We start from the raw sequence: 26,327 nt of genomic DNA, 5'->3' as shown, positions 1-26,327 counted from the left end.
GCGTATCTAGATTATACTAAGACTTTTGATATAGTACCCCATACATGCTTAATTTACAAATTAGGGTCTTTTGGAATTGACAAGATTGCATGTGGCTGGATAGAAAACTGGTTACGTTAATTATTAATATTAATATAAATAAAGGTGCATACAATGATTGCAATGATCTATACACAGCAAACTGGATGACGCACTAGCAGCGCTAAATCTAAAGTGCAACCCAATATCTGGGAAATACAGTTAATCATAAAGTTCATGCACAGTGCCCGAATGACCTCCAGAGATAACAGTCCAAACAGGTAAGTATCCTTCAGCGTTTTCGTCAGCAAGTGACTTCAACAGAGGGCGTGGCCACGCAGTTGAAGTCACTTGCTGACGAAACGCGTCAGCTCGTGGTCACGCGGTCACGAGGTACGCCTACGCCAGACGCAGGACCCAGATGTTCGCTTCAGCTAAGGTACCAAGCGGCGAACAGACAGCACGGGGACCGGCTGCAACACGCAGGTTTACCTCAATATGCTTTCAATGCCTGTCTTTTATTATCTGTTGTAAGTGCAATTGCTACAGGGGAATGTTTTACTTTGGGAAATAAAGAGGTTTCAGTTAAACAGTGCTACTCTATGAGACCTTATTATTTTTACATGCACTGCCTTTGATCGTTTGGGCCCCATTTGAGATCACCCCACAAAACGATTACTAGGTTGTCTGAGACCAATCAGGAGCTTTTCTGGAGGAGGCCGGTTCCCCTTTCAGGGTACAGTGGAGGTCGGATGGTCCATTCTCAGCTGGTGATCGGCATGTTGTTTGGGCTTATACTGATCTGATATCTGGTGAGTGTATTACCTTAGGGGTGAGCACCGTGGTGAGGTGAAGGGTCCTGTGTGTTGAACGCTGAAGGATACTTACCTGTTTGGACTGTTATCTCTGGAGGTCATTCGGGCACTGTGCATGAACTTTATGATTAACTGTATTTCCCAGATATTGGGTTGCACTTTAGATTTAGCGCTGCTAGTGCGTCATCCAGTTTGCTGTGTATAGATCATTGCAATCATTGTATGCACCTTTATTTATGTGATTCTTTGTTATAGCAGCAGCTTGCACTCATATGTGATTTTATGTGATTTTCATCTTGTCATTTCCATGACATTTGCTGATTAAGCGTCGGGTGAGCAGTTTTGTTAGTCCCCCCTTTTTTGTCTTCATTCATTCCTGCTCCCTTTTATACATTAATATTAATATGTTCTGAATGGTCTAGAGTTGTGATCAGTGTACCCCAGGATTCTGTCCTGGGAACAATTCTGTTTTACTTGTTCATAAACGATATAGAGGATAGCAAAAAATAATTCAATCTCAGTGTTTGCTGGTGATACAGAGGTAGGCAGGGCAATAACTTGACAGCAGGATATAGCATATTTACAAGAATACCTAGTCAAAATAGAGGGGAGGGGAGCTGAAGAGCAGTTGAGGTTTAATATTGAAAATGTAAAGTGATGCACTTGGGAGTTAAAAATATGCATGCTAGTTAATCGATATCGGGAGAACCTCTGGACAATCAAAGATGGAAGAGGATCTGGGGGTCCTAGTAGATTAAAAACAGAGCAACAGCGTGTAATGAAAGAGAATATAGGAACCCAATTGGTTCTAAACCCACGCAAATCAATAAACAAATAAACTACAATAAGGAGCTGCATGTTGTAAAGTGTAAAAAACATCTATACCTTGAAAAGAAACAAAGGAACCATGCTCTTATATCATAAAATACATATCACTATAGTGAATAAACAATAGTGAATAGACAAAAAAATAAATACATCTTCCTTTAAATGATAGAAAATGCATAAAAATTGTGAAGTCTATATATAATCCCACGCATGAATAACATCTTTGTGAGTATAGGCATGCAGATGCACTATACACTCACCAGACTTAATTGACCCCTATTACAGGGAGTCATATTGTGCATATGGGAGAATACAAGATGTCATACATGAGGTCACAGGAATGAATTTAAACCACTGCTCTCATCTATTCAATATGTATATAAATTATATATTTAAAGCTCCAGTGTTGCCATTTAAAGAGGGAGAGGAAGAAACACTCTCATTGCAGCATATCAAATCATGTATTTAAAAAAGAAGGTTGTATTTCACTTACATCACTGAAGACAGGGATCAGCATGTATTGTATAAGAATCACCGGTTTGTGCTCCACCTGCATTCCAGCTGACCATGAATTATGTATCTCAAACCCCACCCAATAGCATGTAATGGCACGCTTCAGCAAGCAAGGCAAGAAGACTATTAGCATCCATTAAAAAACTAGAATTATTCCACTTTACAAAACTATGTTTTGGCCACATCTTGAGTAAGCAGTCCAGTTCTGTTCATCAATCGTGAGGAAGTCCTTGAATTAAAGAGATTCTAGAGATGGGCAGAAAAACTAATAAGGGGGCTGGAGGATCTCAGTTATAAGGAAAAAACTACAAGCATTAAATGTATTCTTCCTGGAGAAGAGGTATTTAAGAGATTATATGATCACAATATAAACTTCTTTAAATGGTGACTTTGGGAGGAAAACATTTAGAGTAGAACTATAGGTAATTTTGTTTTTCATTTTGAATGGAGCAAGGAAAGGTAATAACACTGGTCAGATTTTTTTTGTATACCATCTATGCCCCATTGCAAAGATTTCCCTTCACTTCCTCTCCCATAGCCAAACTGGAATTGATAGGAAATCCTTGCAAGTTAAGGGAATACACTGGGGACCCCCCAGTTCACCAGAACTAGTGTATCCATTGGAAGATTTCCCCTCTATTACTTTTCTGGGAACAATTTGGGATTTTATTTTACTTTCACTTTCAATGATAAGGGTAAAGAGGACAAAAAAAAGGGGGTGAATTTCCTTAACCACTTGCCCACTGCTCACTGTGCTGCTACTGCGGTACAGTGGCTCGTTATCGTCTGGCGACGTAGACCTACGTCACCAGACATTCCCCCCTCTCGGCGGCGCATATTCTTTGAAAAGTCTTCTAATTCCTCTGCACTCTGTCCAAAACTAAAAAAAAGTTTTGCCTTTAGTTATACTTTAATTTTAGGTCTCTAAGGAAGACACACAGCCACACAGTGAAGTTGGACAAAGAAGCAATCCAATCTTAAATTGTTTAAAGGTTCTTTGCTGTTGGAGGAGTAAGGGTGTAGAACTCCCTTCCATAGTCGGTGGTCTCAGCAGGAAATTTGGAAAAATGTGAAAAACTTTTACATGTGTTTCTTAGTGAACACAATGTAATATGGAAAATGGTAGAGATATACACACACAAGTTGTACAGGATGGACTGGTGTCTTTATACAACCTTACTATGTAAAAAAAAAAAAACCTAAAGTGCAAGCAAACCAAATCACAAGAAATATAATGTAAACTTTATCATGCTAATGTAATTTTCAATTTCATTTTAAAACTTTTTAAATCATCAGTGGTTATAGTGTAAAAATGCTTTGTCTCTGTTTCCCATATTTGCTGCTGCATTGTTGTCTTATTACACAGGCTTCCAATGGAGACTACAAGTTTCAGCACACATTACAAAGGCATGATCCACTTATTTTACTATTAGGAAATAAAGGCAATGTCTGCCAAATTTCGGTGAGTGTGACAGTAATTCCCCCCCTTTTCCATGTTGTCATTTCCCACAAAAGCCAATAGATCAAGCTGTAAGTCTTAAGGTAATTATGTTAATTATATTGTTACAAATGTAACTATTTAAATTTCCCCTTTGGCTTAGTAAATGAGGAATATCTCTGCTGACTTTTTTCCTTGCTTATGACTGGGTATTCTTTGCAAATTAATCGTCACCCCATTCATTAAGCTAAGAGAAAATGCATTTGCAAAGCAAAAAGTCACATTGCAAAGCAAATCTGATCTACTCCTTTAGGGACATCAATCCTTATATCTTAAACTGGAGTAAAGGACCCCATGACTTTATTGAAAAGCAACATGTTCCTAAAAAAAATACAAATGTAGTAAAGGCTTAAATAATATTTATTAATAAGGCCATAATGTCATGATCGGCTAATAATTCACAATCAAATGCAATGTTGATAAATTATTCAAGAAATAACCCCCATTTTACATAAATACACAACCAGTATTTTTTTTCTGTCCTCTAGTGTTTAAGATTTTCTTGTTTTAAACTTTCTGCAACAAACTAAATCAGCTTTCAACATAATCTTGACATAATCAGCATTCACTGTGGGATATTATTATTAATATATAGAGCAGAACTACATTTTTGCTGATTAGGTAAAAGGGGATAAGTTAATAAGTGACAGTTACAAGCACCACAGTAAAACGTGTGCCCCAAGCACAAGAAAAAAAAGAAAGAAAGAAAACACTTAAAATAGATTTAGATGTACTTGCACTTCAAATTAAAATGTAAGTGGATCACTTCAACAAGCACAGATAATGAAATGAGATCATGCAGAGAATGGGTGGACTTGACAGCAATGCAAGTAAAAATGCAAACTCTTGTATGAAAAATGCATCACCAAAGAATGCCTTATTAAATGAGCAAATTGCCCAAAGAAACTAAGAGAGTTTCATTTTCACTGTTCTGTCATCAGTAAACTGAAATATGGTTGGATGCTGTCAGTTATTGCTTTTTGCGATTGCAATGCAATGACATATGACATAAGCCTGCCATGTTGTATAGTTAAACACCACATACATTTTTTAGGCCAGTTCGTCCATGCAATATTTTGGCACAAGGTACTGTTTCTGCTGTTTATTTTGTTGGCAGTCATGCAGGCCTAAACTTTTACTACCTGCCATCCTTGATCAGGTGACTTTTGCTTTTGTATACTTTACTAATACAGGGATTTTTCAATTTTGATTCATTTATTCATGTTCAACTGTTTATTATCCAGTGATTATAATTATCTTCTTTTTTGCTCCCATCTTCCACCAAAGTCAACTTGAGCTCTAAAATACAATGGCAACTTCGCATTGACCAAGGGAATAGCAGTACATCTTCACAATGGTAGAAAAGCTGGGGCAGAAGGTTGATCCACAACTTACAAGTGTAGAAGGGAAAATTTCCTTCTCTCGGTTAGTGGGCAATACTAGACTGAACTGCTAACAAGTGGGGCAGGAGACAGGGAGGTTGTTTTTCTATATGCAATATGTATGAAAGGCTTACTTTTCAGTATTTACTAAAGTTTCCAAAGTGAAATTTGTCTTCAATATCCGGGAGATATTATCAGATTTTGGACATTGGATGTGTTTAGATGGTATCAGGACAGTACAACTCCATAAATTAGATACCCATATAAGAGTCTTTCTCTTATTGCAGCACTTTATTTGATCAGTAGTTCTTGCTGCACATATTACTATATACTGTATATACACAATACAAAGCAGAGATATGCAGGAAAAAAATACCTTTGTAAAGGATAACATGATCATATTTAAATACTATACACAGTTAAGAGAAACAATAATGAACAAACAAAAGAAGATGACTTAATGTATTCCCTCCTATAATCCCCATATCACACAATTGTTTTTTTATCAACCATTTTGGGTGCTCTAATGAAACATAGAACAATGTGATAAATGGCAGTGTTGCAGAAGATGCTCCTTTTTTTGAAATCCTAAAACCTAACCTCAAACAACTACTGACAGATTAAGTCAACAATGTTCCCGCTACACAGACATTCAAAGAAGGAGTTCTGGTTCACCAAGGACCCACCAATAAACAGAGCAGTCACGGGCTCTGTCAGTCACTGGCTCTTTGCTTTGCTACTCCAGTGCTCACTGGAGGGCTGTGGAAGAGAGGGAGCAGGTGGCTCAGTCTCCCAACAGTGCAACTGAGAGGCTAAGCTAGCTGCAATTCCAGGCATCTGGGTGGATCCAGACTGTAAAGTCGATAATTTTCTCCTGCCTGGAACTGCTAAGTGATGACAGCTGACAATGGGCTTTAGCCCACAAGTCACAGGAATGCAGAAGGAACTACACTCCTGTGATTCATAGAAAAATGGCCAACATAGACATACTTCTCCTTTAAAGAAGAATACATATATACAGTATCTCACAAAAGTGAATACACCCCTTACATTTTTGTAAATATTTTATTCTATCTTTTCATGTGACAACACTGAAGAAATGACACTTTGCTACAATGTAAAGTAGTGAGTGTACAGCTTGTATAACAGTGTAAATTTGTAGTCCCCTCAAAATAACTCCACACACAGCCAATAATGTCTAAACTGCTGGCAACAAAAGTGAGTACACCCCCTGCTGGCAACAAAAGTGAGTACACCCCCAAGTGAAAATATCCCAATTGCACCCAATTACCTATTTTCCCTCCCTGGTGACATGTGACCCGTTAGTGTTACAAGGTCTCAGGTGTGAATGGGGAGCAGGTGTGTTAAATTTGGTGTCATCGCTCTCACTTTCTCATACTAGTCACTGGAAGTTCAACATGGCAACTCATGGCAAAGAACTCTCTGCGGATCTGAAAAAAGAATTGTTGCTCTACATAAAGATGGCCTAGGCTATAAGAAGATTGCAAAGACCCTGAAACTGAGCTGCAGCACAGTGGCCAAGACCATACACCAGTTTAACAAGACAGGTTCCACTCAGCCATGGTCGACCAAAGAAGTTGAGTGCACGTGCTCAGCGTCATATGCAGTGGTTGTCTTTGGGAAATAGATGTATGAGTGCTGTCAGCATTGATGCAGGGGGGTCAGCCTTTCAGTGCTCAGACCATACGCTGCACACTGAATCAAATGTATCTGCATGGCTGTTGTCCCAGAAGGAAGCTGCTCCTAAAGATGATGCGCAATAAAGCCAGCAAACAGTTTGCTAAAGACAAGCAGACTAAGGACATGGATTACTGGAACCATGTCCTGTGGTGTGATGAGACCAAGATAAACTTGTTTAGTTGAGATGGTGTCAAGCTTGTGTGGTGGCAACCAGGTGAGGAGCGCAAAGACAAGTGTGTCTTGCCTACAATCAAGCATGGTGGTGGAAGTGTCATGGTCTGGGGCTGCATAAATGCTGCCAGCACTGGGGAGCTACAGTTCATTGAGGGAACCATGAATGCCGACATGTACTGTGACATACTGAAGCTGAGCATGATCCCCTCCCTTCAGAGACTGGACTGCAGGGCAGTATTCCAACATGATAACGAACCCAAACACACCTCCAAGATGACCACTGCCTTTGTAAAGAAGCTGAGGGTAAAGGTGATGGACTGGCCAAGCATGTTTCCAGACCGAAACCCTATTGAGCATCTGTGGGACATCCTTAAAGGAAGGTGGAGGAGGGCAAGGTCTCTTACATCTACCAGCTCCGTGATGTTGTCATGGAGGAGTGGAAGAGGACTCCAGTGGCAACCTGTGAAGCTCTGGTGAACTCCATGCCCAGAGGGTTAAGGCAATGCTGGAAAATAATGGTGGCCACACAAAATAATGAAACTTTGGGCCCAATTTAGACATTTTAACCACTTTAGCCCCCGGAGGATTTGGCTGCTCAATGACCAGGCCCTATTTTGCGATTCAGCACTGCCTGCGACGATGTACCCAAAGGAAATTGACTTCCTTTTTTTCCCACAAATAGAGCTTTCATTTGGTGGTATTTGATCACCTGTGCGATTTTTATTTTTTGCGCTATGAACAAAAAAAGGGGCTACAATTTTGAATAAATTACAATATTTTTCACATTCTTTTATATGAAATTCTCAAAAAAAAATGTAAAAATCAAAATTTTTTAACATTTTAGGCCAATTTGTTTTCTGCTACATATTTTTGGTAAAAAAAATCACAATAAGCGTATTTTGATTGGTTTGCGCAAAAGTTATTGCGTTTAATAACTACAGGAAAGATTTATGTAATTTTTATTGGGTTTTTTTTTTACTAGTAATGGCGACAATCTGCAATTTTTTATACAGGACTGCGACATTGCAGTGGACAGATCAGACCCCTAGCTGACAGTTTTTACACTTTTTGGGGTACCAGTGACATTACTACAGTAATCAGTGCTAAAAATATGCACTGTTACTGTAAAAATGACACTGGCAGGGAAGGGGTTAACATTACTGGTGATCAGTGGGTTAAATGTGTCCCTAGGGGGTGATTATAACTGTCAGGGGGCGTGGCTTGTGAAGTAATCACAGAGGCATGCGATCCTATATAGCAGGATCACATAGCCTCTGTGATTACTTTAGGGAGAATGACAGACGGCTGTGTTTACATCAGCCATCTGTCCTTCTCTCTCAGCTGTGGGAGATCACGGGTGGCCCGCGGCCATAGGAGCCACTGGTCACACTCACTGGCTCCCCAGCTAACGAGCCCTCTAGAGTCTCCTGAGCGAGCGACGTAGTATAACGTCGCTTTGCCCAGGAGCAGCTGCCTGCCGCAGTAAAACTGCGGCGGGTGGAGCTAAAGTGTTTAACTTAGGGGTGTACTCACTTTTGTTGCCAGTGGGTTAGACATTAATGGCTGTGTGTTGGGTTATTTTTAGGGGACAGTAAATGTACACTGTTATACAAGCTTTACACTCACTGCTTTTCATTGTAGCAGAGTGTCATTTCTTCAGTGTTGTCCCATGAAAATATTTGTTAAAATATTTACAAAAATATTTGTTAAAATATAAAAATATAAAATATATATATAAATATAAAAAAATATTTGTTAAAATATTTACAAAAATGTGAGGGGTGTACTCACTTTTGTGAGGTACTGTGTATATACAGTAAATAGCTTAATTCTTATCAATTTTTTCACAATGCTTTCTTTTTATACAAATCTAACCCCCAGACCCTACATGCATGATGTTCCTAATCGATTATGGCCCTGTTGCTCTTCTTTGTTATGCTCCATTGTAGAAGATGAAAATATTTTAACTCAACAACTATACACATTAATTGATAGCATCAGTTGTAATAGGAAATGAATCTTATTGTCCTATATAATTTCCTCATACAACAGTATCAGCATGGTTCCATTGTCTAGCATGTGTATGCTCTTCCTTCATGTGTGTATTATTTCACAATGAGAAATAGTAAGGCTTTTAAGTTAAAAAATGTAAATCATTTACAACCTTGAACCTTTTAACAAAACACATCTTTGTTCTTATATCAACCCACCACAAAACAGAGATTATCATAATCCCCTTTCCTTTAGAAATGTAAAATTAATTAGGAATGATAAAAGAAAAATCAAAAGTTTTAACAAAACACAGATTTTCCCAGTGCCATTGTTCATAAACGTATTATTAACATATCCACTTGATCCAATCAATTATCTTAACAGAAAAGAATTACAAAAAGATCTTAAGTTGACTCCTTCATTTTTAATGGTTTAAAGCTTTTATTCTGCTCTCTTTCTATAAACTTGTAACACATTAGAATGAAACCGGGTTCTCTCCTAACTAAACAAATTTCCTTTTGCGCACAGCCAATATAATTTCTACACTGATAGGTAATCCCTAAACAATATAACAATTGTTTAATCTTAGGGAGTGCATAGACTTAAATTGACTGCCAAAGAGAACCAATCCAGATAAGTTCAGCCACATCCACTAACAATCTCAAATCTACAGGCAGTGGACTACAGGATACTGCCTAACTACCATAATGGGAAAGGTTTACTTTTTCCCGCTTTTGCAAAATAATAAATACATGAAACTAGAGGCTCAAATAAATGTTAATTAGAGTACCTTAGTGTTATTTTATTAGAAAAATAGTACTTATTTTATTGTGGCCTAAATACTACACAAAAAAGATGGACACATTAGGATGGATGAGGGACAGATGGATTGGGATTTAAGTGAGGGACAACAGGGAACCATGCTTTAGCTGGTGCCATAGGCTGTGCTGCTCACTTTTGGGTCCCATTCCCCACTTAGAAGCAACTTGTCAGCTTGGAAAATCAGAGCTGACAAGTGTGTGCAGCATTATGCAGCACTTCTCAGATTTTCTGAGCAAAAGGGCAACTAAGTCATAAGTGCATGTATGACATCCCCTAATGTCTGTAGCCCGATTTAGCTTGTGTATGTTAAGGCCCGTACACACGATCCGAAAAATCGGACGAAAAATAACGCTTGTGAAAAGATCGGACGATAATCTGATCGTTAGTACACAGCTTACGAGAGGCGATCATGACAGTTCGCCCGATATTATCTGGTCATGCAAGCATAAAAATTTTGATCGTATTATAACACATCGTACGATAATCATATTATCAGTATGTTGTTCGTCCGAAAAAAATGGTGAGCAGTAGACAGCGCATGAGCAGTAGACATCATTTCCCCTCACACGCTACGGCGTGGTTACGCATACTAGAAGCTTTTGAATCATCGTCCGAGAAAATTCGTATCGTAAGTAACCCTTCCCATTTGCGAATATAATTGAGAGTTCCTAGCAACCAAACAAAAACGGACGGAGCGTCGTCCGATTTTCGGATCGTGTGTACTGGGCATTACTCTAAAAATCATCAGCTTCAGCATCTGCAATTCAGATAGAAATCTTTGCACTGCTTTCTTTCAATCTTTGGAATGCTTTGAAGTCCCTTAGGCTTCTTTTACCTCAATTTTAGGAGTTTTTATTACAGGCGGTCCCTGGGTTACAAACAAGATAGGGACTGTAGGTTTGTTCTTAAGTCAAATTTGTTTGTAAGTTGGAACAGCTACATTTTTTAAGTGTAGCCCCAGCCAAAATAATACTAATTAAGTTTTTTTGGTAGCGTAGGGAAGGGTTAACACCCCTGAACCCTTTTGTTTTGCTGTCTGTACCCCTGCTCAGAAGATTTCACCTCACTTTCTGTCCCTATGACAACTGGATTTTGACGATTTTGGGATGTTGTGGAAACAAGGTTTTGTGATAAAGCTTCAGTGGAGACATCTTTTTCCCATGAGAACTCTTACAGGAATGAATTTCCCATCCTAGTGTTAGATTTCCTCTCATTTTCTGTTGTCTCCCTCCGTTTGTAAGTAGGAGTCGTTTGTAAGTCGGATATTTGTAACCCAGGGACCGCCTGTATTCATTTTAAATAGATTTTTTAAAAGCTATATTCAGCAGACAGCACAATTATTAGTAAAATGTATTTCTTCAAATGTTAACTACACAACCAGATCTGTCAAATGTGGATAACTAAACAAGTATACATTTGAGCCCTAGTTTAGCACAGGTTCTATGCAGTAAGGTAAAAAACGTCTGCATGCAGCTTCCCCCACAGCCCCCCCGCCCCTTCCCCTGAATACATACTTGAGCCCGCTCTCAATCCAGCAATGTGCAGGAGAGCAGAGGCTCTCTCGGCTCTGTTCCTCCTCATTGGCTCAGATACAGCGGGAGTCACGTATTACGTATTATGGTTTCTGCTGCTGTCAAGCACAGCCAGTGATGAGGGATCAGGGGGTGGGACTGAGCCCTGTCCGGGGGGAGGAGCCATGAGTGCTGAAGAGAAGAGGAAGATTGGGGCTGCTTTGTGCAAAACTATTTAACAAAGCAGGTAAGTAAAACCTGTTTGATTTTTTAATTTAAAAAAATAAACAAGCCCTTGCAATCACTTTAAAAGCAAACTTCACCTTTCTTACCACAATTCCCGTTATACCCAAATTTAGGATGGAACAGGAAACTTGGTCAGAGTCCAACCTTAAACAGTGCCCTCCCCCCCACTTACAGAATCTATAATCAATAATTGGTCCATGCATGCCCTTCTTTTAAATTCTGGGCCAGTGTATATCTTCTTGCATATCCTTGGATTGAAAAAGATGCCAAAAAAGTGCTGCAATTTATACAAAACACCCTTTTTAATAAGGTTATATCATTGTTATAGTTATCCAAATCTAGCACAGATTGGCCCACCCATGTAGATGCTGTCCATGCAGATGCTGCATTTTATTTTATTAAAAATTACCTACATATCAATTTTGGATTTGAACAACAAACTATAGTTTAAAACTCTAACAGAAAGTTAAAAAAATTAAGTATTGTATTTCAGATGATATTTAATTTGCCACTGTACCTTAACCAGAATGCCATTTTGTTACTCATTTTCAAATAAATAATATTTGGTAGAAGACAAATTTGAAAAAAAACTACAGCATGGTATTTTCCTCTGCTCAAAAGCGATTGCGCAAATGCTCAGCAGTGGCTTGAATTATGGTTCTCTCCCAAAAAGTTGATGTATGGCAAATATGTGTTTTAATTGTTCAAAAATTAACCCTTAACCACTTGCCGACTGCCGCACAACTATTTACGTCGGCAGTCAGCCCCTCACAGGCAAAGCGACGTAGGGCTACGTCGCTAGCCTGTAAGGGTTTTGGGAGCGAGCACGCGCCGCCGGAGGCGCGCTCCCGCTCGGTCACAGACCCCCCCGCGCGTGTGCCCGGCGGACCCGATGTCCGCCGGGCACTCGCGATCGTCCATGAAAGCGGGAGAAAGGCAGGCGGCTAATGTAAACAAAGCCGCCTGTCAGTCTCCCCTGTGTAAGAATGGTGATCAAACGGTTCAACTATGTAGGACTGTTAATCACTGTTCTTATACATCAAGCCACAGCCAATCACAGTTAGAATCACGCCCCTAGGGACACACTTAACCCCTCCCTCTCAAAAAAAGTTAACCCCTTCACTGCCAGTGTCATTTTTACAGTAACAGTGCATATGTATAGCACTGATTACTGTAGTAATGTCACTGGTAACCCCAAAAGTGTCAAAAAGGTCAGTCAAGGCTCCGATCTGTCCGCCCCAATGTCGCAGTCCTGCAAAAAAAACGCAGATCGCCGCCATTACGTGTTAAAAAAAAAACAACAAAAATCTTTCCCTTTGTTAGTAAACGCAATAACTTTTGCGCAAACCAATCAAAATACGCTTTTTGCGATTTTTTTACCAAACATATGGTAAAAAAAAATTGGCCTAAAATGTAAAAAAATTTTGATTTTTACATTTTATTTTTTGGGAATTTCATATAAAAAAATGTGAAAAATATTGTTATTTTTGCAAAATTGACGCTCTTTTTTTGTTTATAGCGCATGATCAAAAAATCGCACAGGTGATCAAATACCACCAAAAGAAAGCTCTGTTTGTGGGAAAAAAAGGACACCAAATTCGTTTAGGTACAGCATCGCACGACCACGCAATTGTCCGTTAAAGTCACACAGTGCCGAATCGCAAAATAGGCCCTGGTCAGGAAGGGGGTAAAATCTTCCGGGGCTTAAGTGGTTAAGAAAGTATTTAGGAGTTTTTAACGGTGTGCCTTTACAACTGTAAATATGCATTTTAAATGCAATAGAACATATAAATTATCCTAGCTCTAATGATAAATTGTATTTTTCTTGATTTAAATCATATTGTTTTTGTGCAGTAAAATCAATTCAGCCATTCATGTCTCACTAATTTCAGATTACTTTGGAAGAGATTTTCAGCACTAGCGTGACTACTAAAAACGGTCATTTTAACTGGAAACTGGCAGTATTTTGTTTTACAATTTTATGGTCTGTTTTATTATGATATACTTGTAGCTCAAACAATTAGAAGGACTAAAAACAACTTAATGAATAGAAACTATGAAGCACATATTAAAATAAAGTTGTACCCAAGATAGATTTATTGGGCCTTGAAATGTATAGTTACACAAATAATAATAGAGATATATGCACAATATTTTTAGAATAAATATAGTATTCATCATTTGATGATACAGTAAAAAGGTTATTAATATATTGTTGATTGTGCTACTGGATAATTTTAAGGGCAATATCCCACTTTGCCCCTTACATTTAAGAGAACTTATAGTTTGGGTGCAATTTTATTTTAAATGTTCTTTTCTTAATTTTGTAAAGTTTGCAGAAGTGTAAAAATTGACAAAAGCACAACCTGCTTAGCAAAAATAGGGGCAACATATTATTATGCCTAATTTTATATTTACCTAAACAAAAATACATCTTTTATTTCGGACCATAAGCACAATTTAAATATATATATAGAAAAAAACCACTATAAATTCACTTTAGGAATATAAATTATTAACCAATAAATATTATATTGTTATGCATGTTATACTGAATTTTAATTGATGTATTAACACATAAAATGCCTTTTTCTTATGTATAAAGTTGATCTTGCAGTAAAAATTACCCAAATATGAATACTTCTGCTCAAGCCAAGTGGACCAATTAAAACCACAACAAAATGATAAGGAGAGCAGAGGGCATATCTGAGTGTAGTGGTTTAAAACATATTTATTTGGAAAGACAATTTGCAACTTATATACCACACATAGTAGCTTGCATGTAAATATACAATTGCCTCTAGGGGTAGTTCCTCTATGAAGCAGGATGCAGTTCTTTAGATGGATGTAGTAGCACCTGTAGCTGTGGATCCAAGAAGAAACACTAAAGGCACTAGACTAAGTGTAGCAGTATTGTAAAGGAAGCACACATATAAAAAAGCTACTCACAGAAGGTAGAAAAATAAAGGCATCTAAATCAATGTGCAGCTGGTCTCTTTGCACCAGTATAGGGTCTGACAATGGGTCGAAGGATTTCATCCGATACCTAATGGCAGTCAGGGTGCCATTGTCTAGTCTGTGCTTCGCTCCATGGAAATGTCTCCCCAGAACATCACTTACCCACCCCCAAACCAGTCATGCTGAACAATGTTACAGGCAGAATAACATTCTTCACGGCTTCTCCAGACCCTTTTATGTCTGTCACATGTGCTCAGGGTGAACCTGCCCTAATTTGACAAAAACACAGGGTGCCAGTGGCGGACTTGCCAATTCATGTGTTCAAAGGCAAATGCCGATCGAGATCCACAGTGCCGGGCATTGAGCACACGGTCCACTAGAGGACATCGAACCCTCAGGCCCCCCTCATGAACTCTGTTTCTGATTGGTCAGAGACATTTTCACCAGTGGCCTGCTGGAGGTCATTTTGTAGGGCTCTGGCAGTGCTCATCCTGTTCCTCCTTGCACAAAGTAGCAGATACTGGTCCTGCTGACGGGTTAAGGACCTTCTACAGCCCTGTCCAGCTCTCCTAGAGTAACTGCCTTTCTCTTGGAAAGTCCTCCATGCTCTTGAGACCTTCTGGCAATGGCACATATTGATGTGACATCCTGGAGGAGTTGGACTTCCTGTGCAACCTCTATAGGGTCCAGGTAATGCCTCCCGCTACCAGTAGTGACAATTACCCTAGCCAAAAGCAAAACTAGTAAAAAAAACTGTGAGAATAGAGGAATAGGGAAGAAATGTCAGTGCCCTTCACCTGTAAAACCATTCCTGTTTTGGAGGTTGTCTCATTGTTGCCCATCTAGTGCACCTGTTGTTAGTTTCATTAACACCAAAGCAGCTAAAACTGATTCACAACCCCCTCTGCTACTTAACCACTTAAGCCCGGGAAGATTTTACCCCCTTCCTGACCAGGGCCTATTTTGCAATTTGGCACTGCGTGACTTTAACGGACAATTGCGCGGTCGTGCTACGCTTTACCCAAATGAAATTGACGTCCTTTTTTTCCCACAAACAGAGCTTTATTTTGGTGGTATTTGATCACCTGTGCGATTTTTTTATCATGCGCTATAAACAAAAAAAGAGCGACAATTTTGCAAAAATAACAATATTTTTCACATTTTTTATATGAAATTCCCCCCAAAAAATTAAAAAATCAAAATTTTTGAACATTTCAGGCCAATTTGTTTTGTGCTACATATGTTTGGTTAAAAAAAAGTCACAAAAAGCGTATTTTGATTGGTTTGCACAAAAGTTATTGCATTTACTAACTAAGGGAAAGATTTTTGTCATTTGTATTGTTTTTTTTTTTAACGAGTAATGGCGGCGATCTGCGATTTTTTTTGACTGTGACATTGCGGCAGACAGATCGGACCCTTGACTGACATTTTTGACACTTTTGGGGTTACCAGTGACATTACTACAGTAATCAGTGCTATACATATGCACTGTTACTGTAAAAATGGGTTAACTTTATTTGAGAAGGAGGGGTTAAGTGTGTCCCTAGGGGCGTGCTTCTAACTGTGATTGCTGTTACATGAAAAGCCACATCCAGAGATCAACCACCGTATGCAGGACCGTATGATCTGTGCTGTTACACAGGGGAGAATGACTGGCGGCTTTGTTTACATTAGCCGCCTGCCTTTCTCCCGATGTAACCGTTGATCGCGAGTGAACGGCGGACATCGAGCGGGAGCGGGAGCGCTCTTCCAGCAGCGCGTGCTCGCTCCCTAGAGCCTCACAGGCTAGCGACGTAGTACTATGTCACTTTGCCTGTGAGGGGCTGACTGCCTGTCATTAGGCAGTCGGAAAGTGGTTAACTGACCAGATCAATATCCCAGGGGTTTATTTGACTCGATGCTATACTCTGCTTAACAAATGTTCCTTTAAGTTTTTTGAGCAGTGTATATACTCTGCTGTCACAAAAATGTTTAGAACTTCATTTTAACTATCTTAGCACCTATGTCAACCTCCCAATCTGATTTTTATATGGTGTTTGTAAGTGACTTCTGTAAAATAAATATTAATCTATTTTTGAAAATATGCATTCTATACCTAACCACTTCTGGACTGGAAGGTTTTACCTCCTTAACCACTTTACCACCGGAGGATTTTGCTGTCTTACGTCCAGGCCACTTTTTGCGATTCGGCACTGTGCGAATTTAACTGACAATTGCGCGGTCGTGCGACGCCGTACCCAAACGAAATTTATGTCCTTTTTTTCACACAAACAGAGCTTTCTTTTGGTGGTATTTGATCACCTGTGCTATTTTTTCTTTTTGCGCTATAAACAAAAAAAGAGCGTTTATTTTGAAAAATAACAATATTTTTAATATTTTTTTATATGAAATTCCCCCCCAAAAAATGTAAAAATCTAAATTTTTTTTAATTTTTGGCCAATTTGTTTTCTGCTACCTATGTTTGGTAAAAAAAATCATAATAAGCGTATTTTGATTGGTTTGCGCAAAAGTTATTGCGTTTACTAACTAAGGGAAAGATTTCTGTCATTTTTGGTGTTTTTTTTTTTAACGCGTAATGGCTGCGATCTGCGATTTTTTTTGCGGGACTGCGACATTGCGGTGGACAGATCGGACCCTTGACTGACATTTTTGACACTTTTGGGGGTACCAGTGACATTACTGCAGTAATCAGTGCTATAAATATGCACTGTTACTGTAAAAATGACACTGGCAGGGAAGGGGTTAATTTTATTGGAGAGGGAGGGGTTAATGTATGCCTGGTGCTTACTAACGTGTGGTGGGGGAGGTGACTGAGTGACACAGGGACAGATCGCAGTGTTCAGCTATCTGTCACTCCTTGTCACTGAGGAGATCTGCCCGCTCTGTTTACACAGGCGGGCGGATCTCCAAACTAGATTCCCTGACGATCGGGGAAGAGCAGCTGCGATCACCGCTGCTCCTCCCCTGGCCCGACTCCCGCTGTGACTGAAAACAGCGGGAGCGAGCCTCCGGGGGCGCGCATGCGCCGCCCACAAGGGGCGGAGTCCAGCGACGTAGGTCTACGTCGCTGGACGATAATGAGCCACATTGCTGCAGTAGCAGCAATGTGAGCGGAGGTAAAGAGGTTAATGACCAGGCCATTCCTTGTGATATGGCACTGATATACGGTTACTTTAACTGACAATTGCGTGGCCCTGCGACACTGTACCCGAATAAAATTGATGTTGTTTTTTTCCCCCACAAATAGAGCTTTCTTTTGGTGGTATTTGATCACCTCCATATTTTTTTTTTTAGCGCTATAAACAAAAAAAAAACGAAAATCCTGAAGAAATTCTGCTATAAAACATTCCCAATAAAAAAAAATCTAATTTTTTCATCATTTTCAATTTGTATTCTGCTACATATTTTTGGTAAAACAAATCCCAATAGGTGTATATTGATTGGTTTGCGCAAAAGTTATCGCATCTACAAACTAGGGATAACATTTATGTAATTTATTTTTTTTTTACCAGTAATGGGAGCGATCAGCAATTTTTAGTGGGACTGCGATATTGTGGCAAACAGAACGGACACCTATCTGAACATTTTGACACTTTTGGGGGGGCCAGTGACATTACTACAGTAATCAGTGAAAAAAATATGCACTGTTACTTTACTAATGACACTGGCAGGGAAGGGGTTAACACTAGGGGCGCTCAAAGGGTTAAATGTCTCTCTAGGGGGTGCTTTCTAACTGTGTGGGGGATGGGCTTGCTGGATAAACACAAAGGCCTGTGTTCCTAATTAGGAGGAACACAGGATTCCTGTGTTCATTACTAACAGAACATCGGTCTGCCGTGTTTACATCAGCAGACCGCAGTTCTATCTCCACGGGGAGCGATCACGGGTGCCCGGTGGACATTGCATGCGCTCTACTAGGTGTCCCACGAAATGACGTACAGGTCAACGTTTATAGTGAGACCTAAAAAGTAGAACATTTCTGCAGAGTCTGTATTAGGTTTAAGAGAGAAATAGAGAGTCGAGTGATGTATAATAACATGTTGTCTGCATACATGCTGAGTTTATATTGTAAGTTGAATTTAGAATAATCTGAAATATCTGGGTGTCTAAGAATGGCCGCCGCCAGGGGCTCTATGGCGAGTTCAAATAATAATGGTGAAAGAGGGCATCCTTGACGGGTCCCCTTGCACACCTTAAAGGATGCAAAATTTCAACCTGGTATACCTAATCTAGTTCGAGGGTTAGTATTTATGGACTTGAAGGCATGAAAAAATTCCCCTTGAAAGCCATAGTGTTGTAAAATAGCAGCTAAATAGTTCCATGTGATGCTATCAAATGCCTTGTGAATGTCTAAACTTAAGAGGAGACTTGGGGAAGATTTTAAATTGGCATTCTGAATGTTATTAGTAGCTGATCTTATGTTGTCTGTGATTTGACGGTTTGGGATAAATCCTGATTGGTAGGGGGAAATTCAAATAGAGATTATTGATGCAAGTCTATCGGCCTATATTCTGCTGAAAAATTTGAGGTCATTATTTATGATGACCCAAATTGGTCCAGAGATGGAAGGCAAGGAGTAGTCTCAGGGCCGGTGCAAGGATTTTTGCCGACCTAGGCAAAATAAAAATTGCCGGGCGTAAGCCCATATGCTCGGCTTACGATGTGAGTGTGCAGCTAAACAGAACAGGTACTTTTTTCATGCACATTCACAGCTCATTCATAATAAAAGAGCCACCTTAAAACAACATATCTCATCATACAAAAATGCATGCGGCAAAGCATAGTGTGAATTGGGCCATAAAGGAAAAGTTATGGTAACAGAAGAGCCTTAGAGAGTTTAATTGTTTTTGTGCATGAATACTTTACAGTCAGACCATGGGGGTTGTGGCAGTTTTAATTTAGACTTAAGTGCCGTTCTCTCCCTCCCAGTGCTCCCACCCCCTATCAAAAGTTGCTGAAGGAGTTAAAACCCTTTCAGTGACTTACCTCAGCGGTGTTGGCGTTGAGTCAGGCTCTCCTGCTCTCCTTTGTCGCGACTGCACATTAGGTCTCCCCCGCCAGCTGACGTCGGCAGGGAAAACCTAATTTGCATGCACGGCAAGGCATTAGAACTCCCCATAGGAAAACATTATTCAACACTTTCCTTTGAACATTTCAGTGATACTGGAGCCCTCAGCTCTGAGCCCTCACAAACAACATGAGCGCTCAGGCGGCACAGGCACAGCATAAGAAGCGCCGCCCGCACCCGCTGGTCCATACTGATTCCGGGTTCAGCAGGCAGGAAGCTGGCGCCCCCTGCTGAGTTGCACCCTAGTCGGCTGCCTGGGTCACCTTACAGGTAACCCCGGCCCTGAGTAGTATTTTCCCTGTTTTGGGACCAGTGACATCTTGGCTGATAGCATCTCCTCTGGGAAGTGGCCACCTCCTAAAATGTGATTAAATAAAGATGTCAATTTGGGGGTTTAGAAGTGCAACATATTGTTTGTAATAAGCAGAGGAAAAACCATCTGGACAAGGGCTGAGCCTCGCTTCAGGGATTTAAAAATATATATGAATTCCTCTTCTGGGCAAGGTGAATTTAATGTTTCTTGCTAAGATTCAAGTGGGAAGAGGGATGTGGGCCATCCAGGAAAAAGCAGAAGGAGAAATAGGAGAGGTAGGTTTGGCCAATAACTCTGCATACAATTTTTTAAATATATCCAATATTTTTGAAGGATGAGTGGCTGAAGAGGGCACGTCATTTATCAACATGAGTTGGTTTAAGGGTTTAATTAAAATTTCTGGCAAACATTGCTGTATATGAATTGCTTGAAAGGAGAAATTTGGCTTTAGACATCTTTCTCTGTTTTATATGAAAAGAAAGACGTCTTTTCCATTTATATCGCAAAATAAAAAAAACCCAGTGATGATCAAATACCACCAAAAGAAAGCTCTATTTCTGTGAAATAATACATAAATTTCATTTGCACACACAGTGTTGCATGCATGCACATTTTCCGGTTAAAGTAACGCCAAATAGCAGAAAATGCTCTGCTCATGAAGGCGGGTAAAATCTTCTGTTCAAGGGTTAATATGACAGAGCAAGGATCGAGGCTGAAATGAAAGTGCTTTAATTGACAGCTACATGACTACTATCTGATCATTGATGAATTCTGATTTGGTTACTAAGGGTTACTTCACTTGGTTCTTTACCTGATGAATAAATCATTCATTTTCGTTCTTGGCGTAAATTACTTATTGAATGAACTCAGCCCAACACCTGATGCTGTGGTATTGATTTTGTTTTATCACCAGCTGATGATTCCCATCCTACTAGCACTTTAGATTATTTATACAAGTTTAATGACATCACAGATATTTTTCTAAGCCAGATACTAATTGCATCCCAGGAGTAGACTGTTGCCTTTCCATATGTGCCACATAAGCAATAAAAAGCATTTCTGGACAGGTGTAACCTTAGGAGAAATCTTTTAGACTATAATAGAATTGCTGGCTAATCAGTACATAATTGGCTATGTGTGTATTTCAATCCCAGATGTAAAAAGGCTTATAATGTTTCAAAATCCAAAAGAAACAGAATACCATAACAATGATGCTGTATAGAAATGTGTTCCTAGTTTTTCTACTGGTAACAAGGGAAATATTATTATTTAAAAAAAAAAATCGAACAAAAATTAGTCTTCAGGAGCAAATATTGTTATACAACAATGAATCATAATGTATTTACATGCAATAGTTTTCATTACACAAACCAATATAAGAATAATATTTATAATTTGTTTAAGAATATGAGCAGAGCCACACACAACATATAATTATACCTTGTGGGCAACTTTGTACATAGAATGGCTGGTTTAACCGCTTGCCGACTGCTCACAGTATATTTACTGCGGCAGTCAGCCCCTCACAGGCAGAGTGACGTAGGTCCACGTCGCTCGCCTGTGAGGCTCTGGGGAGCTAGCGCGCGCCCGCAGAGGCGCGCTCCCGCTCCCGCGCGGTCACGGACCCCCCCGCACGTGTGACCAGCGGACCCGATGTCCGCCGGTCACTCGGCGATTGGCGGGGGAGAGGGAGAATGTCAGGCAGCTTGTGTAAACAAGCCACCTGTCATTCTCCTCGCTGTAAAAACACTGATCACATGGATCTACTATGTAGATCCGTTGATCAGTGTCCTTACAGCTCAAGCCACAGCCAATCACAGTAGAAGCACGCCCCTAGGGACACACACAGCCCCTCCCTCCCAAATAAAGTTAACCCCTTCACTACCAGTGTATTTTTACAGTAACAGTGCATATATATAGCACTGATTACTGTAGAAATGTCACTGGTAACCCCAAAAGTGTCAAAAATGTCAGTCAAGGGTCCGATCTGTCCGCCCCAATCTCGCAGTACCGCAAAAAAAATCGCAGATCGCCGCCATTACACGTTAAAAAAAAAAACACCAAAAATGACAGAAATCTTTCCCTTTGTTAGTAAACGCGATAACTTTTGCGCAAACCAATCAAAATACACTTTTTGCGATTTTTTTTACCAAACATAGGTAGCATAAAACAAATTGGCCGAAAATTGTAAAAAATTTAGATTTTTACATTTTTTTGGGGGGAATTTCATATAAAAAAATGTGAAAAATATTGTTATTTTTGCAAAATGTATGCTCTTTTTTTGTTTATAGCGCAAAAAGTAAAAATTGCATGGGTGATCAAATACCACCAAAAGAAATCTCTGTTTGTGGGAAAAAAAGGACGCCAAATTCGTTTAGATACATCGTCGCACGACCGCGCAATTGTCTGTTAAAGTCACGCAGTGCCGAATCACAAAATACCCCCTGGTCGTTTAGCAGGAAAATCCTCCGGGGCTTAAGTGGTTAAAACACAAGGGAATCTAGTTACATACAGTATACGCTATATTACCCAAAGAATTGGGACGCCTGACTTTCCACACACATGAACTTTAATGGCATCCCAGTATTAAGCCCCGTACACACGATCAGATTATCAAACGATCTGTCGTCTGTTTTTTGTGGCATGCTAGTCTGATGTGGAAAGTGAAGAGGTTATTTTCATACAAATTTTCCCGCATGACAGAATTCTACTTCAGAAGTGATGTCATGTGTTGGATTGCTTTGTATGTGTTCTTTCATCTCTGAGCATGCCTAGTCTTGCCCTCAAGATTTTTTTCCATCGAAATCTGTACTAATCAGATAAAAAAAATTGGACGACAAAAATGATATAGCCTGCACATCAGGATTTTGTCAGCCGAAAAGTCGGAGTCGGCTGTCGAAAGCACCATACTAACAATCCGAAAATCGGCAAATCGGTAGTCGGACGAATTTTCCCTACAGATTTTATTATCGTGTGTATGGGCCTTAAGTCTTGAGGGTTCAATATTGAGTTGGCCCACCATTTGCAGCTATAACAGCTTCAACTCCTCTGGGAAGGCTGTCCACAAGGTTTAGGAGTGTGTCTATGGGAATGTTTGACCATTCTTTCAGAAGCGCTTTCATGAGGTCAGGCACTAATGTGGATGAGAAGGTCTGGTTCACAGTCTCCACTTTAATCCTAAAGGTGTTCTATTGGGTTGCAGTCAGGAGACCCTGAAAAACAATAATCCCCCTCTCCACCAAATGATTTGGACCAGTGCACAAACAAAGTCCATAAAGACATGGATGAGCAAGTTTGGAGTGGAGAAACTTGACTGGCCTGCACAACATGATAGAACCTTTGAGGTGAATTTGAGCGGGTCAGGTCTTCTCATTCACATCAGTGCCTGATCTCACAAATGCGCTCCTGGAAGAATGGTCAAACATTCCCATAGACACACTCCTAAACCTTGTCAACAGCCTTCCCAGAAGAGTTGAAGCTGTTATAGCTGCAAACGGTGGGCCAACTCAAGGTTGAAGCCTACAGACTAAGACTGGGATGCCATTAAATTTTATGTGGGTGGAAAGTCAAGTGTCCCAATACTTTTGGTAATAAAGTGTTTACTGTATGTAACTAGACCCCCTTGTGTTTTAAACCAGCCATTCTATGTACAAAGTTGCCCACAAGGTATAATTATATAATGTGCGTAGCTCTGCTCATATTCTTAAAACTATTATAAATAATATCCTTATATTGGTTTCTGTAATGAAAACAATTGCATATAAATGCATTATGATGCAATGTTGTATAAAAATATATTCTCCTAAAGACTAATTTTTGTTTGATTTTAAATCATAGTAAATATTTCCCTTGTTACCAATGGAAAAACTCTGGAACACATTTCTTTACAGCATCAAAATGAATGTGAGTGTTAAGGCAGGCATCCCAATATTTTTGGTAATATACTGTGTGTATATATATATATATATATATATATATATATATATATATATACAGTGCCTTGCAAAAGTATTCGGCCCCCTTGAACTTTTCGACCTTTTGCCACATTTCAGGCTTCAAACATAAAGGTATAAAACTGTAATTTTTTGTGAAGAATCAACAACAAGTGGGACACAATCATGAAGTGGAACAAAATTTATTGGATATTTCAAACTTTGTTAACAAATAAAAAACTGAAAAATTGGGCGTGCAAAATTATTTAGCCCCTTTAATTTCAGTGCAGCAAACTCTCTCCAGAAGTTCAGTGAGGATCTCTGAATGATCCAATGTTGACCTAAATGACTAATGATGATAAATAGAATCCACCTGTGTGTAATCAAGTCTCCATATGAATGCACCTGCACTGTGATAGTCTCAGAGGTCAGTTTAAAGCGCAGAGAGCATCATGAAGAACAAGGAACCGACCAGGCAGGTCCGAGATACTGTTGTGGAGAAGTTTAAAGCTGGATTTGGATACAAAAAGATTTCCCAAGCTTTAAACATCCCAAGGAGCACTGTGCAAGTGATAATATTGAAATGGAAGGAGTATCAGACCACTGCAAATCTACAAAGACCTGGCCGTCCCTCTAAACTTTCAGCTCATACAAGGAGAAGCAGCAGCAATATTATTTATCTATTACTGTGGGTGTTTTGTGTTTGGCACTGATTGCGTGCAGATTTGTGTTTATTATTCTAGCACTTAGGGATTGCGCTGATTATTTATACTTTATATATATTCATACAAGGAGAAGACTGATCAGAGATGCAGCCAAGAGGCACATGATCACTCTGGATGAACTGCAGAGATCTACAGCTGAGGTGGGAGACTCTGTCCATAGGACAACAATCAGTCGTATACTTCACAAATCTGGCCTTTATGGAAGAGTGGCAAGAAGAAAGCCATTTCTTAAAGATATCCATAAAAAGTGTAATTTAAAGTTTGCCACAAGCCACCTGGGAGACACACCAAACATGTGGAAGAAGGTGCTCTGGTCAGATGAAACCAAAATCGAACTTTTTGGCAACAATGCAAAACGTTATGTTTGGCGTAAAAGCAACACAGCTCATCACCCTGAACACACCATCCCCACTGTCAAACATGGTGGTGGCAGCATCATGGTTTGGGCCTGCTTTTCTTCAGCAGGGACAGGGAAGATGGTTAAAATTGATGGGAAGATGGATGGAGCCAAATACAGGACCATTCTGGAAGAAAACCTGATGGAGTCTGCAAAAGACCTAAAACTGGGACAGAGATTTGTCTTCCAACAAGACAATGGTCCAAAACATAAAGCAAAATCTATAATGGAATGGTTCACAAATAAACATATCCAGGTGTTAGAATGGCCAAGTCAAAGTCCAGACCTGAATCCAATCGGGAAAGAACTGAAAACTGCTGTTCACAAACGCTCTCCATCCAACCTCACTGAGCTCGAGCTGTTTTGCAAGGAGGAATGGGCAAAAATTTCAGTCTCTCGATGTGCAAAACTGATAGAGACATTCCCCAAGCAACTTATAGCTGTAATCGCAGCAAAAGGTGGCGCTACAAAGTATTAACTTAAGGGGGCTGAATAATTTTGCACGCCCAATTTTTCAGTTTTTTAATTGTTAAAAAAGTTTGAAATATCCAATAAATTTCGTTCCACTTCATGATTGTGTCCCACTTGTTGTTGATTCTTCACAAAAAATTACAGTTTTATATCTTTATGTTTGAAGCCTGAAATGTGGCAAAAGGTCGAAAAGTTCAAGGGGGCCGAATACTTTCGCAAGGCACTGTATATATATGTATATATATATATATATATATATATATATATATATATATATATATATATATATATATATATATATATATATATTTATCCTTGCCAAATGTTGACTGCTATTACCTATGATGGCCACAGCTCCATGTAGTGGTCATAATTCAGTATTTTTTTCTATAGATTTATTATAGGAAAAATACTGCATTATGGCCACTAGATGGGGCTGACGATCATAGGAAATTATCATATTATGCAAAATACATTTGTCAAATACATTTGTCAATTTTTTTTTTTTAAATACCCCCAGAGAATTTGGATATACTATAAGTAGTAACATATAAACAAAGTAATCAAAGCCTTATTGCCCCAGTATTGTGTATGTATGTTTTCTTGGCTTCTTTGAGTCCACCCTATTATAACCTACTAGTCTTTTTACTTACCAAGCTTATTGCACACTCAAATGCTAACATGTCTAAACAGTTGCATGCCAGTTAGATCAATAGATCTATATTTAGGCTACACTATGAAAATATGACTTTAGGGGCAAAATTGCATAATGTTTTATTAACATAATTTTAAGAACTCTAAAAAAAAAAAAAGATGGTCCAATGCCAAATTTTCAGGTCCAGTGAGAATTATTAGTGTAAAATACTATAGAGCAGTAATCGCAGAAGCACTTTTACACTTTATACACTATTGCGCTCACACATGAGGCCTTATACGTAAGAAAGATTGTGCTAAATGTGTCAT

At 39.4% G+C, this 26,327-nt stretch overlaps 1 protein-coding gene across 2 annotated transcripts in view; it reads right to left on the bottom strand.

Annotated features, from left to right (window-relative positions):
• The window catches only part of NRG3 (neuregulin 3), a 1,290,624-nt gene that overhangs the window by 656,623 nt on the left and 607,674 nt on the right, over nt 1-26,327 (bottom strand). The window lies entirely within an intron of this gene.

Source organism: Pelophylax lessonae (assembly GCF_965119305.1).
Source record: "Pelophylax lessonae genome assembly, chromosome: 9".
In the NCBI taxonomy this organism is placed as follows: domain Eukaryota; kingdom Metazoa; phylum Chordata; class Amphibia; order Anura; family Ranidae; genus Pelophylax; species Pelophylax lessonae.
This window is presented reverse-complemented; position numbering and strand designations above follow the sequence as displayed.